This window comes from Delphinus delphis, chromosome 9 (genome assembly GCF_949987515.2).
Source record: "Delphinus delphis chromosome 9, mDelDel1.2, whole genome shotgun sequence".
Classification (NCBI taxonomy): Eukaryota; Metazoa; Chordata; class Mammalia; order Artiodactyla; family Delphinidae; genus Delphinus; species Delphinus delphis.
In genome coordinates, this window is record NC_082691.1 from 25,526,611 (window position 1) to 25,534,744 (window position 8,134).

Consider the following 8,134-nt stretch of genomic DNA (forward strand, 5'->3'; position numbering starts at 1 on the left):
GTTTTTTTTCCAGGGTTTTACCTTGTTCTGTCATCTGGTACATAGCCCTCTGCCTTTTCATCTTGTCTGTCTTTCTGTGAATGTGGTTTTTGTTCCACAGGCTGCAGGATTGTCATTCTTCTTGCTTCTGCTGTCTGTCCTCTGGTGGATGAGGCTCTCTAAGAGGCTTGTGGAAGTTTCCTGATGGGAGGGACTGGTGGATGGTAGAGCTGGCTGTTGCTCTGGTGGGCCGAGCTGAGTAAAACTTTAATCCACTTGTCTGCTGATGGGTGGGGCTGGGTTCCCTCCCTGTTGGTTATTTGGCCTGAGGCGACCCAACAGCGGAGCCTACCTGTGCTCTTTGGTGAGGCTAATGGTGGACTCTGAGAGGGCTCATGGCAAGGAGCACTTCCCAGACCTTCCGCTGCCAGTGTCCTTGTCCCTTGGTGAGCCACAGTTGCCCCCCGCCTCTGCAGGAGACCCTCCAACACTAGCAGGTAGGTCTGGTTCCGTCTCCCATGGGGTCACTGCTCCTTCCCCTGGTCCTGATGCGCACACTACTTTGTGTGTGCCCTCCAAGAGTGGAGTCTGTGTTTACCCCAGTCCTGTCGAAGTCCTGCAGTCAAATCCCACTAGCCTTCAAAGTCTGATTCTCTAGGAATTCCTCCTCCCATTGCCAGGCCCCCAGGTTGGGAAGCCTGACGTGGGGCTCAGAACCTTCACTCCAGTGGGTGGACTTCTGTGGTGTAAGTGTTCTCCAGTTTGTGAGTCACCCACCCAGCAGTTATGGGATTTGATTTTATTGTGATTGCGCCCGTCCTACCATCTCATTGTGGCTTCTCCTTTGTCTTTGCATGTGGGGTATCTTTTTTTGTGAGTTCCATTGTCTTCCTGTCGATGATTGTTCAGCAGTTAGTTGTGATTCTGGTGTTCTCAAAAGAGGGAGTGAGAGCATGTCCTTCTACTCCACCATCTTGAACCAATCTCCCACCACCTGTTTTTGTAAATAAAATACTATTCAAGTACAGCCACACCTATTCATGTACCAGTTGTCTGTGGATGCTTTCTCATTACATTGGGAGTTGAGTAGTTGCACTAATGACCGTACAGCCCACAGGACCTAAAATATTTATTGTCTGGCCTTTTATAGAAAAAGTTTGCTGACCCCTGACCTAGTGTATCCAGTTGCCATTTTCCTGTATCCTACCTTACACTTATTTGGTGATGTGATACTCTACATGAATACCATCCCTGCAGCTGGTACTCAACTTAAATTCCCAATTCAGATATTGATGTTGCTCATAGGTCTAGAAGCCACTACATAGGGACCTTTTGAGTTACATGTTTACAGCCACTGCTGTCAGGGTGCCAGATATCTCTGGTTGTCATTGGCAAGGATATTTGTGGTCCTTTGAAATCCTTGATATGATAGAGCTGAGCTGTGTTCTCATGTGCCGTAAGTGTGCATAACCATACCAAGTGTATAAGCAGAAAATATCCAAATCTCCCATTTTTGTAATACAGTTTTAAAATTACTACTTTTGTTGTCCAATATATTCAAAATCTTAATGAAACAGTTTCTTGTCAGGTTTGGATTTTGTTTTCTTTTGTACATTATTTCAGGATTTACTCGTGAGTTCATTGGCTAGGACAGAAAATAGATTTTAGTGATGAACACTCTATTGGACCCAGAATTACCTTTCCTTCTAGGAAACAGATTTTTTCTTTGCAACTTTTGTGCATTTCTCTCTCTCCCTCTTTAGCGTGAGTTTCTTCTCAGAAAGCTGCTTGTGCCTTTAGGTAAATGAACAGCTTGTAGTTCATCTTCACCACTCCTTCAGAGACTTAAATGCTTATGTCTGCATTTCACCTGGGCATAATTTAAGTTCTAATTGTGAATCCTTTAACCATGAGTCCACTACACTCAATCCTTAAAACAATTCTGGAGGGAGATAGTGCCCACACTACTGTGTAATGAGAAAATTAATGCTTAGAGAGGTTATATAAATTGTTCTATTTTAAGCAGTATAAACCAGGTGAAAACCAGACTTCTAACTTGTGTTCTTGCTATCAGACCAGGGTGCCAACATCTGGGATAGTCACACATTTCTTTTTATATTTAATTGTTCTATTTCTATATTTAAAAATTAAAACTACTGGAGAAAAACTGAAAAGTAGTCCCAAGTCAAGGAGACACCAGAAAAGGACAGCTTTGGAATTGGGAAACAACAGTTTCATGATTTACATTTTGTGAGTTAGCATATTAATTGACTGATTTATGTGAAAGAGCTTCAGATTTTTTCTTTAAGCACCATCTGACTAGAGCTCTTTCCTTCCCCCTGAAGTCTTCTTGAATCAATGATCATGTCCCAAGAGCTTGGGCCCACAACACATAGCCTTCACTAAATGAGTGCCTTGGTCTATTACATCAGTCATTAAATTTCACTGAATTTCAACCATTTAGAGTACCTGTAATGGGCAGAAGAAGGAACAAAGCACTGTAAATGCATGATCTATTTTTCTGGTTTTTAAATATGGTATCTTCCCAGACTGGGGAGACACAAATGGGCTGACACAGGCAGTCCATCAGACCATTTGTGATTAGCCTGTCACTCTCCAAAGAAAATTAGGCTTCTGCAGGTGGGGGTGAAATATTTATTTAATGTTTAAAGATCTCTAGTCTTCTGATTGAAGCTTTTGAAAAGCTATGAGCAAACAATAAAATAGCTTGTCAAGTAAGTAGTATCTTGAAATGGTATTTAAAGAATATCATTTATAGAGACATAATATTCATATAAAATAGCAATAAATCTAGAATTATTCAGAATTTCATTTTAAACACCTTGTGAGGTTTACAAATTAGTAAACTTTGCCTCTCTCCTTTATTAATACCACATGAAGCTAAATAGAAATTTATTAAGCACTGGCTGATAGTTTTTATTTTGTCTTAAATAAACTGAACACAAGATTTTAAGATTTTATATATTTTCATGAAGTACGTGAAAAACATTAACAGTGCTTCTCCAAAATCTGTTATTCTGTCCAAGAACTATTAGCTTGGTTTGTAGCATGTCACCCTTTCTTTATCTGAACTGTATTATTTATGCTTCTGCTTTGCTGCATTTTTTTTTGTTCTTAATTCTTACTTCCCTTTTTTTAAGAAGCAAAAAACAGGATGGTTTAACTTGTAGAGTCAAGAGTTGTTTGTTCTTGATTACAGCACTCAAGATGCAAATTGCGTTCACCTCTTGGAACAGAAATGGCATCATGCCACTTTCCTGGGATATTTAATCCAGACAGACTTTTTTCCTGAGTAACCTTTATCTATGTGTCTGCCACCAATTACCTTTTATCCCTTTTTACAGTGATCTGTAAACTGTCTCATCCAGAATACTTGAGAAATGAGGTCTTTAGCTCAGCTGAGTAACCATAGATGGTGCAGAATCATTGATTTTTCAGTGGATTGATGTATTCTCAATTCCAGCTCAAGAGCCTAGCTTATTCAACTTGTCTTTTTATGATTTTGAAGACACTTGGAAAATGAAGGTTAAGTAGTTTGCACCATTATCAGTATGCAGCAGAGCATCAACTCAAATTCAAATGTGTCTGCTTCTAAAGCTTTTATTTTATCATAATTTGAGTTGAGAATTAATTACTTGTAGCATACTTATGAATAGAACATTAATTTTACCTTTGGTTTACCCCAAATTCTTTTATATCTTTCATTGCTTTTTATTATACTGCCCCACTTTGAACTCATACAATACCACAGTCCAAATGCTCTTAGAACCCTAATAAAATTTTAAAAGAAAAATTCCAAGTCTGAGTTCACAAATTCTTACATTCCAAGTCTACCTTGTAGTCTTATATTCAACAAAAGTTAAGGTCTGTCAAACTAGAGAATCCAAATAGGAAAAATTAACTATAATGTACCTGATAAGCATTGAACAATCTAATACATGGCTTATGATTTTTGTTTTCTAATCTGCTCTAGTCACTCAAAATGTTACTCTGAAAAGAAAAACCAGTGGGTTGTATTTGGAAAGTGTATGAGTCTAGTGTTGGCTTAGATTATAGACTCATCTTCATATACCACAAATATCCTTGTAGGAGTCATATTTCATCTGTCACTTTCAGTTCCTTACTGGTTAACAATAGTGTAGACTTGTTACTGTGCTTGAGGGAACTCCCTTCCAACACTTGTTTTGTGTCAGGTTTCCTCTTTTAATTAAGTGGTTTATGATACTGTACAAAGATATTATACTGAGAGTAAGTCCACTAGTTTATGAGCTCATCCAGAGCTCATTCAGAGCTCACAGTTTCAGATACATGGTTGACAATGAACAAGTATATTAAAATATGGGGAGGGGGAATGGTAAGCTGTGACAAAGTGAGAGAGAGGCACGGACATATATACACTACCAAACGTAAGGTAGATAGCTAGGGAAGCAGCTGCATAGCACAGGGAGATCAGCTCGGTGCTTTGTGACCGCCTGGAGGGGTGGGATGGGGAGGGTGGAAGGGAGGGAGACGCAAGAGGGAAGAGATATGGGAACATATGTATATGTATAACTGATTCACATTGTTATAAAGCAGAAACTAACACACCATTGTAAAGCAATTATACTCCAATAAAGATGTAAAAAAAAAACTCACTTATAAATAAGAAAGCCTCTGGGTATTACTTTAGAAGTTCACTTATGTCTTATCATTTGAGTATCATTTATTAAATGAGTGTCCAACTTGAATTTCCTGAAGGCAATACAATGGATGAATCATTTGTCCTTAGAAAGTAGACTTATTATGGATCAGAAACTGTACTCAGAGGCATTCAATGATTAGCAAAGGAGACAGGCTCCTGTACTATCATAAAGTTTTCATTCTAATGCAGGAAACTGTGAAAAAATCAGATTAAGCAATTACAAAGTATTAATGTCACTAAGAAAACAAATAAGGGACTAGAAAAGACAATAATAGAATGAGGATTTAGTTACGTAGGGTGGTCAGAAAAGCACCACCTTTGATTAGATAACAGTTGAGCTGAAAACTTGAGGATGAGAAGGAACTCATGCATGGAACTATGGAAGGACATTACAGACACACTGAGGAAGGAATATTTTGATGTGTTCAAAAGCTGAAGAAAGACCAGTGAGGCTAGAGTGTAGTAAATACAGAGAGAGAAGGATATACAGTGAAGTTAAAGAGATAGGCAATTGCTGCATAGTGGAGGGTCTGTAGCCATGGGAAAGAATTTCAGTATTATTCTAAGTATAGGAAGAAATAAAAGGCTTTTCTCAGAGAAATGACATGACTTAATGAACTGGAGGATGTAAAGATTATAAATGGGAAACTCAGTGTGAGGTTTTGGGTCTTGTAAGAGATAGTGGTAAAAGATAGTGGTGGCCTGTGTTTGGGAGGCGGCAGTGGAGAAGAATAGAATTAGACAAATTTGAAATGTATTTTGTAACTATTATAAAAAAGATCTTATGCTGTGTGGGATGTGGAGGATGAGGGGAAGTCTGGAATTTATGATGAGTTCTGTATGTTTAGTTTTAACAGATAGATGAATAGTGATGCCATTTACCGAAGTGTGGAAAAGTGGAAGTGGGTGAACACTTGGGCAGAGGGCTCTGTGAGACTATGTGAAGATGTCTAGCAGGCAACTAGATCGATGGAATACAACTCAGATACTAGCTCTGAGCTTGAGATAAAAATCTGTGAATTAAATTTTCAGTAATTTAAAGATGTGAGTATGGATGACATCACCTTAAAACAGGGTTTTGGGTTTTTTTGGTTTCTTTGGTAAGAAGAAAACCCAGAACTGAATTTTGAAGAGCATCAAAATTAAGAACTCAAGTAAAAAAAGAACAACAACAAGGAGGAAGACCAACAAGGTATATTGTTAAAGAAATTAAGAGAAAATTGAGTTTCAAGAAAGGGAAAAGGGGATAGCCATATTAATGGTAACTGAGAGGTCCATTGTATGAGGAGAAGGCAGTATTCATTGGATTTGGCAACATGGAGGTTTTTGATGATGTTGATGTGTGCTTTTGAAAAAGTGGTGGAGATAGAAGACAGATTGAAGTGCATTAAAGGTGATTGGTAAGTGAACAAATGCAACATATTTTCTACAAAAACTGTCAGAAAATTGGAGTTGAAGACAGATATAAGGCCAATGGAAGGCTTTTATAATATGGCCTAGAGTATAACATGCTTGTGTGCTTGTTGGAATGCTTCAAAAGAGAAAAAATGTGGTGATGCTGGAATGAGAGGAGGCAAACTAAGGTTCATTCATTGGGAAGGCAAGAGTAGAGTGGGTCCTGGGAATGTGTGGATAGATTGTTCTTTGATAGAAGATGGTAGGTGTGGGGTATTTCCTCCATTGTTACAGTTGGGAAGAAAATGAAATGCCTGTTAATGCCGGTGGGTCTACAAGTTTACCGGTGATAAAGTGAAGCAGTTTGAGTTTAATGTCTTCCATTTTTTGGAGAATGATGAGTATAGATAATCTGATAGAGACCCTAAAGGAGAAAATGAAGGGGGGTTAATAATTGAAAAGGAGATGTGTACTCTCTTCTTGGTATGCAGAAAAGTGAGAAACATATTAGGTTTTCTGGATAGAACTGAATATTTATTTGAAGTTTGTGACAATATCTGTATCTGCCTGTCTTCACATGGCTTTATCCTCTGTGTCTTCACATAGACTTCTCCTCTGAAACTCTGGTTTGGACTTCTATCTGTGTCTTCTCCTTTTCTTTCTTATAAGGATACCTGCCATTAGATTTTAGTCCCACCTGAATAAACATGGATGATCTCATCTTGAGATCCATAACTGCATTACATGTGCAAAGACCTTTTTTTCTAAATAAGGTCACATTCACAGGTTCTGGCAGACATATTTTGGAGGGGGCCATCATTTGACCAACTGCATTAGGGTTCACTGAAGAGCTGCTATTTTATTTACTAAACCATCTGATACATTGTGAATACTTCAGACTGAACGCTCAAGTATCAAGTGTGCGTCAAGATATAATAGATTATCAGATATGTGGCTTTATTTTTGAATACTGCACAAAAGTCAGTGGACTGAACACTTTACTTTTTAGGCTCCTCACTTTTAATATGGAAATAATGAAATTTATCTGCTTAACTAAACAAATACAGAGAGAGAAGTATATACAGTGAAGTTAAAGAGATAGGCAATATTGCTACATAGTGGAGGGTCTATAGCCATGGGAAAGAATTTCAGTATTATTCTAAGTATAAGAAGAAATAAAAGGGCTTCCCTGGTGGCACAGTGGTTGACAGTCCGCCTGCCGATGCAGGGGACATGGGTTCGTGCCCCGGTCCGGGAAGATCCCACATGCTGTGGAGCGGCTGGGCCCGTGAGCCATGGCCGCTGAACCTGCGCGTCCGGAGCCTGTGCTCTGCAATGGGAGAGGCCACAAGAGTGAGAGTCCCGCGTACTGCAAAAAAGAAAAAAAAAAAAAAGAAGAAGAAATAAAAGGCTTTTATCAGAGAAATGACATGACTTAATGAACTGGAGGATGTAAAGATTATAAATGGGAAACTCGGTTTGAAGTTTTGGGTCTTGTTCTTCCATAGTTCTATGCATGAGTTCCCTCTCCATGCATGAGTAAATAAAAATAATCCTCTGTGCTCTCTTTTGCTTGGAAGACCTCTGGTCCTATATTTAGCTAAAGCATTTTGTTTTTTTAAATGATCTTGAGACATGAAGGTGTGGTACCAAATGATAAAATAGTACACATTTTTTTCCTTCTGAATCACACTATGAAAACATGGGACGCCTCCTACTAAAACCCACATTTTCACTTACAAGTAAAGACAGGGACTTCCCTGGTGGTACAGTGGTTAAGAATCTCCCTGCCAATACAGGGGACACAGGTTCGATCCCTGGTCTGGAAAGATCTCACATGCTGCGGAGCAACTAAGCCCATGCCCCACAACTACTGAAGCCCGTGCACCACAACTACTGAAGCCCTGTGCTCTGCAACAAGAGAAGCCACCGCAATGAGAAGCCCGCACACCACAACAGAGTAGCTCCTGGTGCGGCAACTAGAGAAAGCCTGCACGCAGGTGCAGCAATGAAGACCCAACACAGCCAAAAAATAAATAAAATTTTAAAAAAAAGAAG